Source organism: Coturnix japonica, chromosome 2 (assembly GCF_054131305.1).
Source record: "Coturnix japonica strain WE chromosome 2, WE-NBRP24, whole genome shotgun sequence".
Taxonomy (NCBI): domain Eukaryota; kingdom Metazoa; phylum Chordata; class Aves; order Galliformes; family Phasianidae; genus Coturnix; species Coturnix japonica.
Genome location: NC_140664.1, coordinates 73,916,353 through 73,928,877, shown reverse-complemented (window position 1 = coordinate 73,928,877; position 12,525 = coordinate 73,916,353). Strand labels below are relative to the sequence as shown.

At 38.0% G+C, this 12,525-nt stretch overlaps 1 long non-coding RNA gene across 1 annotated transcript in view; it reads left to right on the top strand.

Moving 5' to 3' along the window:
* Positions 1-77: 77 nt before the first annotated feature.
* Positions 78-12,525, top strand: part of LOC146761942 (uncharacterized) — a 126,218-nt gene continuing 113,770 nt past the window's right edge. The window contains exons 1-2 of the long non-coding RNA XR_014942773.1: positions 78-228; positions 1,239-1,392. This is a non-coding gene — a long non-coding RNA (uncharacterized LOC146761942). The remainder of the gene's footprint in view (positions 229-1,238; positions 1,393-12,525) is intronic.

Genomic DNA, 12,525 nt, shown 5'->3' with positions numbered 1-12,525 from the left:
GCGAGCACCGATCGCATGGAGCCGAGAATTCGGCGCTCTGCTTCTCGTCCTGAGGCGGTGGAGCTCTGCTGTGTGCTGCCTCCGGTTCTTACGTGTGTGAAATGGAGTTTGAAATCGAGTGGCGGTGGATGTTAGGGGGAAGTTCTTCACTAGGAGAGTGGTTAGGCCCTGGAACAGGCTGCCCAGGGAGGCTGTGGATGCCCCGTCCTTGGAGGTGTTCAAGACCAGGTTGGACGGGACCCTGGGCAACCTGATCTAGTAAATGTGTATGTTTGGTGGCCCTGCCAGGCAGGGGGGTTGGAACTACATGATCCTTGAGGTCCCTTCCAACCCGGGTCATTCTGTGATTCTGTGGGAGAAGGGGTGTCTGTGAAAGCGGAGTGTGGAAACTAAAGTGCTTTGCAGCCGTGAAAGGAGTTTCTGCTCTGGCTTAATGAGAGCAGTGATAGCAAAGCGCATAGGGAATATAGCAGCATAAACATCAGGTAAAAAGCTTAGAAAGGGAAGATAGATAAAGGCAATATCATAATTACATGTTACTTCCAATATGTAGTGCCTTCTATTTATCTGCATACACATACAAAGGACACAATAATGTCATTTGATGGAGCAGATTCTCAGCTACAAAACACTACTTTTAAACATAGTCATCACCAGCAGCACTGCATTTTCACCCACTGTGAACAAAAGCCTGCATGCCTTGCTGGTAATAACCTACACCACTGGAGGTGACCCACTATTGCCATCTCCACTACCAAAATGCACCACCCACCACCTCACGGTGCTTATCTCCACTGTTTGGTCTCCATCAACATTCAGCAAACAACAATGAATGTCAATGGATGCCATTTTTTTACCACGTGGAGGAATCCAATGACACACCTTTGCTTCATACACGCCTCCATGTCAGATGCCATCTTGTCAGCCTGCCCCTCTGCTGCCATCTGTTACATGGCATCAACATATAATGGAATATAGGCGGAAAGGTTCATATGTGTGCATTATGGATAGAAGTTTGAAAATGCATCAGCATTATAACTTGTTTAGAGCATTTATTAAGTCTCCATGAAAGAAACAGCTACTAATAAGTGAATAAATACAAGCTTGCACATGGCCACTGGCAATTTTTTAGCTTCAAGTAAATTTTCTAGACATGTCGACTGCAATAAACTTTATTATTGTGTATGTTAACAGAGTGATTACTTCTCTATGATGTTTTTGTTTGTTGTTTTTTTCAGGTGCGAAGTAGGTATCAAAAGGAACAGAGCAATAGCAGCAAAGCTCTCTCTCACCTTTGTGATGTTTGGTGGCAAGTTAAAATACATAGGGGGCAAGATTTGAACCCAGTGCCGAAGAAGGGAGTAGAATGGATGCCTCAGTAGAAGCCAGCAGGTAGGAGGAAAGTTCAAGTCATACTGCTAATTAAGGCTGGCTAAGTAACCTGTGATGGGAATGAAGGGCTTGGGGCCATTGACAAGGAGGAGCGCTGAGGAGAGGCACGCTGACAAATGTAGTTCTGATGTTCCATCACATTTGAGAATTTGAAGTCTCGTTGCTGTCTTACTATTTTATTCAGAAATACATACATTAGTCTGCTTGATTTTGTCTCAGAGGGACTTGACTCTATGTGTAAAGAACATGCATTTTTTCACTCGCAATCCATTTTTCTATTTCCATTATCTATATTCCATTATTCAAACTGTAGAAAGTGTGGAGTAGAGTGAATGCTGGAGATTGTTCTCTTTAAACAAAGCAGAAAAATGAAGCATGAGTAGGATGCTTATTATTGATCTCACAGATGTTTCTGCAGTCTGCAGTATGAACATGTATGGATTACTGGTAAAACTGGAAAGCAAATTACATTTTCTTTTATCACTTTTAAAAATGAAGTTAGGGCTTATGAAAGGAACTCAATTCAGACTCCGGGGACTTAACTTCTCTGTTTATCCAGGAAATAGATATTGTACATCACAAGCGGAGGCAGTGCAAATATTAAAGATCTCAAAGTTGTCACGCTGCCTATTTGAACTTCTCATTCTTCAGCAATTCAAGAGGAAGTTTACTTTGTGCAGAAACTTAATCCTTTGTCTCTCACCTGGAATGCATTAGTGAAGATGCACAAGCAATAATGCTGATGTTTATAGTTCTACTAACAAAAAGTTTTGTTCGCTACAATCCAACTTAGAAACGCCAACGTTACGATATTGTCTTTATGGTGTGGATTGTTTTATGAATCCTTGAAAAGGAGTGTTCCTCATTTCTTGGCTGTAACGTAGAACCCATGTGCCCATCCTCTCAGAACTGTGTGTTTTTTGCTTTGCATTTTTAGAACCTACTGTGTTGACTGAAACATGATATATGCAAATGAGTATGCAGTATGTGATGAGTTAGGCAGCTAAAACCAGTGTAATTTACCATTTTATTGTCTTTACCTAAAATTACTTGCAAAGTATCCTATTTTTATACGGATTGTGCTTTAAGGCTGTACGTAAGACAACTAAGTATTGTGCAGAAGAAAGTATTGATTAGATAGAAGGGCATTTTGCCCATCACAACATGTCATCCACTGAATCTAAGGGAGATGGGTGAGCTTAGAAACTCAATTCACAAACAGAAGTAAGAATGTTTCTCTCTGTAGCATCAGGAAATGGGGAAAAGCAGTATCTTTCTTCTCCTGTTGATGACTGTAATGCTTTAGCTGATAATTACTGTACATTTCACTGTAAGATTTTCCTGCCAGTTTTGTACTGCTTTTTTAATGCTGCTATTCTTGGAGCAAGCTGCTGTGGAACAAGAACAAAGTAAATAGAGACACATGCAGAAGAAAGACTTGATAGAATCATAGAATTACCCAGGTTGGAAAAGACCTTGAAGATCATCAAGTCCAATTGAAGCCTAACCAGTACCCTAACTCTAACAACCCTCTGCTAATTCTTATCCCTGAGCACCACATCCATACAGCTCTTAAACACATCCAGGATAGGATTATTTGCTAGGAATAGGCTTAAAATTGGGAATAAGTGCCTGCTGAAGCTGCGAACAGTGAGTTTGGTGACGCAATATTAACTTGATTAAGCAAGGACATTTTCTCTTATGTAACACTGTTATTTAGGTTTCTGCAACATGTGCTTTTTGAATCCTCTCCTATCATAGAATCATAGAATGACCTGGGTTGGAAGGGACCTCAAGGATCATGAAGCTGCAACCCCCTGCCTGGCAGGGCCACCAAACTTCCACAATGACTAGATCAGGTTGCCCAGGGCCCCATCCAACCTGGTCTTGAACACCTCCAAGTATGGGGCATCCACAACCACCCTGGGCAGCCTGTTCCAGGACCTCACTTATCAGTTGTTGTACTTTAATGTCAGCTGGAATGATTTTTCCTAGCCTGATTTTTAAAAGCTTTTCTAACCTATGTCACATAGTACTGCATTTTACTGCCTCAGAAAAACCGAACTGCAGTTTTAACGGTAACAAAAAGCTTTATGATTATAGAACACCCTGTTTGAAGTGTGTGATACATCATTTCATATTCAAGGGGAAGGACTTGTATTTAGAATTATAAAGTTAAGGTTTTTCCTCTGACATAACAAAGGACTGCAATATTGATTTTTAAATCTTTAAATTGCACTTAAAACTTGTAACATATGAGCAGACAGACCATCTATCAGGTGTCGCTAACTCTCTAGATACATATTCCTATCTTATCCCTGGTGCTTGGGAATGCCAGCAGAGTATCTTGGGTTTTAGAGAAAGCAGGTGTGCACACGTGCATCCTCTCCCTTGTTGGGAATTAAGTTCGTGGAGAATTCTGCACTTGTAACTGGCGGGTATTAAAAGCAATTGTGCTTAAACCAGAATATCTCACTTGAGGAGGTTCTGCCATTAATGGCCACTTTAGGTTACAAAGAACCTTCCGTAGAAAAAGACCGTTTTATTCATAAGCGGTTCTGAGCAGATGTCATAACATAAAACTGTTACACCAGTCACACTGTAGCATGTGAGTAATAGCTGCCCGGTGCCCAGCGCTGCAGCCGCTCATGGACGTGTTTGAAAGACTTAGTGCCCAGTGTTGCTGTCTCCACTGCTGCAATGCACCATCTACCCTGACTGCACTGACATCTATGTTGGATCTCCATCAGTGTTCAGCAAGCATCAACAAATGTCACTGGCTGCCATTATTTCCACCTGGGTAATTCAGTGACACACCCTGCTTGATACACATTTTCATGTTAGACACCAATGTGTCAGACTGCCCCTGTGCTGCCATCTACCCCACAGCAATAACACGTAACAGAATGTTGATGGGAAGGTTCAACCTCTACTGCCATACCACCAACACCTGCCTCTGATGTCATGGGACAACATCATAAAATGGATGGCGTTATTTTTTAGCTGGCCTCATGAGTTATGTCATATAATTAAAGAATATAAGCAACAAAACGTTTTGCTTTTTCATATTTTTGATTAAAAATGGAGAGCAACAAAGCACTAAAAATAGTTTTACCTTGTTTTTGTGAAACAAGTGCATCAGACAGGTTTAGTGGCAGTGGTCGCCATTCTTAGTGAGCTCTCAAGGTGTTTGTCAGAGATTTTTAATGAAATTTGACTATTCTTGTACTTCATCCTTGAAAACAGTTGTTCACGTGTGTATGTGCTGCCAGAAAGCGATGACAAAAGCAGAACCACCACCATAGTGGCACAGGGCAGGGGGCAGCAGCAGGACAGGCTTGGCCAGGCCTCATGCACAGTGTGAGTAACACACCTGCTGTAAATAATAGGATGTGTTTTGACTGTGAAAAGTTTGATTTCAGGTCCTTCTTCTGAGAATGGTGCTGAATATTCTTCTGGAAGTGTAATGTTTTGGAAATTCGCTATGTAAAGATGCGTCTTTTTATGCGTTCTAAAGATTTGTGATGTGTGCCCTGATAAAAAATTGAGAGATGTCTATTTGGGTTTGAGAGCCAACCTAACAAAAAATACTCCATCGGTTTGAAGGTCCATTCAGCCATTCACTCTGATGGAGCCTAGGGAGGGGCATAGGAACTGGGGATGCATTAGGAAGCCTTCAACCTTATGTTGCTCCCTAGCTTGTTCTAGTTGCTTACCTGGAGCTTGTGGCTAGGTTGTTTGATATCCACCAGTAGATATTGCTTCTCTCATTTTGCCTATCTAGCTTTGAAGTCATTTATATTTGGAGGACTATAATGTCCAGGTAAGAAGCTGCTGTAGGGAATTTAAACAGATTCTTAACTTGCATATCTGGGATGGAATGTCATGAAATGAGTAAGTGAAAGCATAATTCAGTGTTGTGACATAGATGAACTTGGAAGTTAAATTTTTAGCAAATAAGGTGAGTGTTCCTGGAAAGCAAAATAAGCAGTTGTTGTATTGGTGTTTGGTGGTACTGGAAAGATTGGTGTCTCTCAGAAAAAAGAAAGGAAAATGGAAAGTCTAGTTTATGTTTTGGCTGCTGGCTTTATGGATATAATAGGTTTGGACAGGCTTGGCTAGAGAATGATACTTTTAAGTGTCAGAGTATTTTGTGTCAAAATAGATGAGTAAAACTTTTCTGAAGTTCATTCATCACTACATTTTAATTTGTCTTAAAAGAGGATTGAAGTAATTTTTTACATTTCAGTGCTTTCTTCTACTAGATTAGTTAATAATGTTTGTTAATAATCTGGGTCAAAGAACTCTTACTGATGTAACAAATATACTATCCTTATTATTGAAGACTTGCTGTGATAAATAATTAGGTTTATATGTATTAGCAAATTTTCTGAAGGCAAAAAAGGATCGTGTAAAGCTCAGTTTCATAAGGAAGTCTGAATAAACTGTCATGTTATACATGGGAAGGTTTTTAAATGAATTCTCACACCACTTGTTTTTTACTCATGGGTATTTTTGTGATATATTATTGTAGCTTATGCGTATCTTGCAAGCATGAATTAATTGATAAAACAACAACACTTCAGAGAAAAAAAAGTTTTGTTACCATGTTATAGGCATTGGAACTGTTGTACTACATGATACAGTGGTATTTCCTGGTTTGTATGAACTTCAGTGGTTTGGATAAGAAGAAAATGCAGTTCTCCTCTTTGTTTCATTCTTCCTCTTGATTTGCAGGGGTTAAAAACTTGGGATCTGTGTGCCAAAATCTTCTTACTAAAAGTTTTATGTTGAAGTCAAGATATTCTAATCTTTACCCCTTACTTATCTGAATGGACCCATATGGAACTAGGGTAGACTCTCCAGTGAAAATGTTTTCAGTTAAGCTTATTTTTCTCTACCCTAAATCAGTATAAAGCTTTATGTTCCATACATTAAAACGTGCTTTGGAAAGTTCAGAGAATTTATGAGAGTTGCCAGAGAAATCACCATCGAAGACAGTCTTTAGCTTTCAGTGGATGAAGTCACTTTCAATCTTACGTGCCGAGTTCAGCTTGTTCTTGTCATGATGCAGAGAAAAGTAGTTCAATTCCTGCATGACACCAGTGATCCAAGGTGTAAACCACAGACTTCTGTAACTACCAGCTTATTCCTCTGGCATCTCTTTTCTTTGAAGTTGAATTTCTCGATTTATTTTCTTACAGCTTGGTGTCATCAGTAGTGTTTTCCCTTGTAGGTGATGACTCCTCTCTGGTTTCCCGTGCTGTTGACATTGAAACTTCTGAGTGATGTGCTAAGCACATCCTTTTTTTTCTAAACAACCTCACTATCATTTGCTGTTTATCTACTGGTCAGAAGAAAAATTTGGGATTCCTGTTTACTATTAACTAAATGTCTGGCCCTGTGGTGCTGGGTCTGCAAGGGTGTTGCTTTGCTTACAAGCTCTTGTCCTTGAGACCTCAGTATTCATATATGACATGAATACAATGCAAATGTCGAAAGCACCTTTAGAAATACAAGTGAAGTTTCAGAGCTGTACAAAAGAGGAATAGGGGAGAAGGGACAGCAGCTCAGCAATTAAAAAAATAATATATTTTTTTTATTTTTATTTTTTAAGGAAAGAATGTTAATTTCCTTTGGGAATGTTACACTGAATCTCCAAAATGCTGCATCAGCACTATTATGCCAGTGTTATTATGTATAGATACATTATTATATATATGTATATGCCAGTGTTAGCTATGTATAGAGACAGCAGGCAAAGTGAGTTGATGAATTTCAGTGTTGTATTATAAGTGCACATTTACTGCCATGGCCAGCTTTCCATTACAGTAAGCAGAACCTCTGATTTCTTGTCCTAATGGTCTGGTCAAGCCAATTGGTGATACTCTTGCAGGCAACAGAGTGCTGCATGCATTCAGACATGCACATGAACAATGCAGCTACTGATTAATATGAACTCCTGAAAAGCCATCTTTTTCTCTTTAGCTGCCTTCGTTTTCTGTGTAGGTAAAGCCACACGCATTGCAAAAAGTCACCAGCAGTATTTCTGGTAATTGCTGTCTTAAGAAACCTGTAAATGACCGGAAAGAGAAGTTTTGAAGTGAAGGTGAAGGCGAAGCACTTATCGGACAGCTTTTGCATGCAGACATCTGATAAGACTTTCCAGAAGATGTGAAAGTGTTGGCCTTCATTGTACTCCCAAAACCAGGATGATTCTTTCTCTCTTGAGCGTCTCATATGATTCTTCAATTTTTATTTATTTTCTGTCAGGAGGTTGCATGTTTTACTGTTGATATTTCTCAGTTAAGCTCTTGAATTAGCATTGTCATTTCAGCAGTTTCACTTTAGTTTGCGTTTTCTCACTTCAACTCAGTAAAGCTGAACATAGATCCCACAGAGCGCTGCTCAAAGTCTAGTTTTGACTTGCATATATCTGAGCCCCTGGGCTGTGGATTATTCTGTGACTTTTATTGCTTTTAAGAACTATCCAGATAACGAGTGTGGTGAGATTCTTCAATGTGTCAACAGACATTATAACCCTTAATTTGGGTATATGTGATTTAAAAACAAATCAAACAGAAATCAACCTTTCCTTATGATTTGTTAAATAACTGGAAGGATAAAATGTGTACATTTACCTTGCGGAAAAAGAGCATTGTTGTCTCTTTGAAGGTTGATCTTCACCAGCGGTAATGGCGTTATGTAGATTTTGTTTTATTAGGAGTAATTAAGCTTTCTCTTTCTTAAGCATAATGTGTTGACTGAAATAGGGTAAGCTATGATGTGTCATCAATCTGTCTAAAATGCTTGAACAGAAAAATATTTTGCAGCATAATTAATGCAGCTGACAAAGATAAATTAGTATCTAGAAAGTTAAGCTTCAGTGTCCCAAGAGTTGTCTTATGTGGCTTCATTGTCTTCATTGAAAATCCACATGGATGCATTCAACATCAGAGTACATGGAGATGGTGCCCAACGTTTGGCTCAACTAATGATTGTATTTTCATCCATCATCTTTTTAAGCAATTGATAGAGAACTCCTGCCTTCATTAAGCAATTAAAAAAGAAGTATTACTACATTCTTTTGAGCTTATTGAGACACCGTAGTTACTTCATGTTTGACTTCATTTTTATTAGCAACTCATGCACTAAATAGAAAGAAAAAGTTTACTGATTTTGCATCAAATTGCTAATTCCACAGTCTGTGAGTACCCATTACACCATGAAGCAAAGAATACAATTCTTTTCAACCTTCAACAAAAATGAATACATTATTTTTTTGAAAAATCACCACAATTTTTGCCTCTTAATTTTCAATAAAGTAGTATACTGTTTCCAAATGTGCTGAAATGTCAGACTATTTACTACCATAGTAAAGATGTAAAACAAAATACACTAGTTTTGATTTACCAGGTGAGCAATCAAGAACATTTTGATTATGAATATCTAAGCATCATTTATATGTGAGATGTCTGACTTTTTCCTATACGTCAAATCTATACAGCTTAAGAGTCTGATGTAAATGTCAATACGAATCCAGTTATGACAGCTCTATTTGTTACTAAACATGATGTACAGTGTAGTGCCTGTTTCTGTAACCAAGTGTGCCTGAAAATTAAGTGTGTCATGCATTCATTTAAAGAAACAGCCTACAGTCTGCTAAAGACATCATCTAAAGAAAAATACCCCTTTCAAGAAGGGAATTTGTCACTCAGCTATTTTAATGTGAATTGTTTCTTCTTTGCAGCTTGTCTACTACGTCTTTGGTAGCCAACCTGATTACCCCATATCATAAAAATTTAGTACCTTTCTACTGCAGTAGTTACTGGGTTATTGTTCATTTTGAAGGTATAATCAAGTCCATAAATTGCTAACTCTGCTGCTGAACTTAGGCCTATAATCTGAAGTCTTTCCCATCCCCCCTCACCCCATGGTCCATCTTGCAAGGTTTTTTTCCTTTGCCAAGCAGTTTAGACCTATTTACAAATAAGTAGCATTATAACATGCTCATTATTCTTCAGTTTATTACAGTTTTTTTCCAATGGCTTGTTTATATTGAAAAGGTTTTCTTTTGGCTTTTTTATTTTTTTACTTCTTTTTATGAACCTATGTAGCATTATTATTTTGGGTAATTTGACCAATTCTGCTAAGGCATTCAGCATGTTCTTTACAGACCCAAATCACATCTCAACATGGCTAGGTTGGACTCCATTAATTATATTGGTTAGTGATACATGGAGCACTAGCAATATTAATGGTGTGCAAGAAACACGAGAATTACTTAGGGCACAAAAGCTGATGGCAGAAAATCCTTTCCCAAGAAAGAACCAGCAGGATTCACTGTAAAGAATTAAAGGTAACACGAACAGTTTGGTTAGAAAGTAGCGGCCTTTAGTTCCTGCATACCTATTGGTTTTGATTGTGAAGATAGTCTTTTTTTTCTAATTTACTACAGGAGTGAAAATTAAAATGAAGAGGGAAAAAAAATGTAGATTACTTCGGATGAATAACTGTTCTTTTTGTGGTATTGGCTGTGGTAAAAGTCTTGACTGGTAAGACTGGTGTTACCCTGTTTTGCAAGTTTTGGGCCTCTGTATCAGGAACTCTGGTAGTTCATTCACCAGAACTGTTTTTTTTAGGCCTCCTTAACCGGTATCAATGCTTTTGACTGATATATCTGGTGATCTATTTGTGACTGTTCCAAAACCAACCAACAGATATTTCATTTCAAATTGAAGCAAATATCTTCTTAGTATTTTTCCATAGATTTCTTGAGTCTCTTGCTGATCAGTGCTTTAAATGCTGAGGTGCCCAATGTAGATTTTTAAATTCTCTTACTGCAAAACTGAACTGAGTAGAAATAAACTGATGGAGCGTGATGGTAGGCATGACCTTAGTAGGCAATGAATAGTGATGTTTTATGACTCCAACCACCCATTTATAACATTATCCATTCCTAAAGAATGAAAACTCTTCTATTTGCTTGTTTCCTTGAAATCATCTGCATAGAAATGTTATCTGTCAGTCCAGCCATTTACCTATTATATTTTAAACTTCAGTGTTTAATAATTTCTGATAATGGTGTAAACTTTTTGCAGGTAATTTTACAACACCGTGATGTTTTTATTCTAACTCCTGTTTGTAGGTGAGAAAACTGAAAATGTGACCAAAATATTTATAACACAGTGGCGGCATTACTTGTACTGTTAGAGCTCATTAATTCCTTTCACAGCCAATGACTGTTGTCCCACAATATTTCAGATTTGTGGGGAGTTTGACATGAAGTTGTGTAACTTAAAAAGCAGACTAATTCCTTTTTTGTTCTTGAAGACAGACATTTTATACTCTTTTTTCCCCTCAAAAATTTGCTGTATCTGTGCATTTGACAATTTCTATTTATTTATATATTTATGTTTCTGTTCGGTGATACTCTTTAAGAAATCTTTAGGTTGATGGAATTGTTTAAATAACTTGGTTTTAGCCAGATGAAATTCAAGAGTTAAACAGTATTAGGAAAGCTGCTAAGGTCATGAATGTGAACAACAAAAATACTGGGAGGTAACTAATTTTTTCCTGGTAATAGATTATGGATTGAAGTGCCTGTTTTGTAAATAGAAGATGAAGCCTCTGGATTCAGTAATACGTTTATGGGAAAATAAACGCAACAAAGTTACTGAACAAGCTTTTCATCAAGATACCAATTTTTGCAATGTTGAAGAGCAAAGTGTCTGTTTTTCACCAAACCAAAAGGAGACTGAAAAACTGATATTTGGTCTTAACTCTTTTTGTGGCCATGTGCTCAAATATCATTAGACTCAGCAAATACTGCCTGAATTTAATATTCTTTGGCAAAACTATTTTTCTTTTCAAGCAATTGGATTATCACTGTGAGGTTACTAAGATGACGAGATGTTTCACCTGATACTGAACTGGAATGCTGGAAGGAGGACAAGTGATTTCTCTATCCCTGCTGCATACAATGCTTGGCAATCTGTGCCTGGAATTCTGCAAGACTGAAGTTTGGTGTACTTGATCCTTGCTTGGCACTTACTGATGCTCTTCAGACATGCAGAAGAACTTGTTCATGTTAAGCTGTTTTGTTGTAAATACTGTTTTTTTCTTTCTAAGGTGAAAGTGTTTTTTACATCTAAAGGATGCTCCGTGGTTGGATTCTGTGTTTTCTTGGGCAATTTATTTGTTCTTGTGACTTGGGAAATGACTGAACTAACTATAGCTTTGAATGTCATCTCTGGTATTGCTTGCTTGTTTAGTTGCTTTGGATGTTTAGCTGGTTGAACAAAAAGGACAAAAAGGTTAAATTGCATTTTTCTGTGCCCTGAAAAGATAATCCTAGTGGTAGCTTTTGTATATTTCACGGTAGTAACTGAAAGTGGATATAATACAGAGTGACTCAAGGTATTTTGCTTTACTTTTATCATGAATGTGGAGTGTGCAGGCAGTCCAGAAGGAACAGTGAAGGGTTACTCAACAGTTATATTTGTAATGTAATCTCTTCGTTATATGCATATCCAGTGGCTTCCAAACTCATTCAGCTGCTTGTGTGGTTGGTCTGCTGAATAGAGTGTGACAAGAGTAGATTCACATTCTCTTCACGTAATTGTTTAATTTTAAATCCATTCTATTACTCTTAGTAATTCCCCCTGCACAAGTATAAACATGCTGTTTCACAAAAGCATGTCTAATAAGTGTTATTGACTGAAATGTCCGTTGTGCTTTTTTCTTAGTGTCACTTCATTGGAGGAAAGGCCTCACTATGAGATCTGCAATAATATGTACTTTAGGCTCTGAAAAAGAAGATATAAGAGTAGTTCTTAGTAAACCTTCCTGGTTAAATGAAAACCATTCTGTTTCCGAGTCAGAAGTGCTAGAGGCTGACCTGGGGAGGTTTGTAAGCAAAGAACAAGTGGTATGCCCATGATGGTGGCTGAACACGTCTGTTAAGAAGTATGACTATACCACAAGTCCTGTGCTCTTCTGAGAGAAATGGCTGGCTAGGAAGCATGTTTTTTTTCTGAAGAAAATTCAGTTGGCAACAATATGGAGGCTTTGTGTGTTTGCATTTCTCCATCTGATTGTTATGGCCAGATGGACTAAGGTGTGATGACGTAG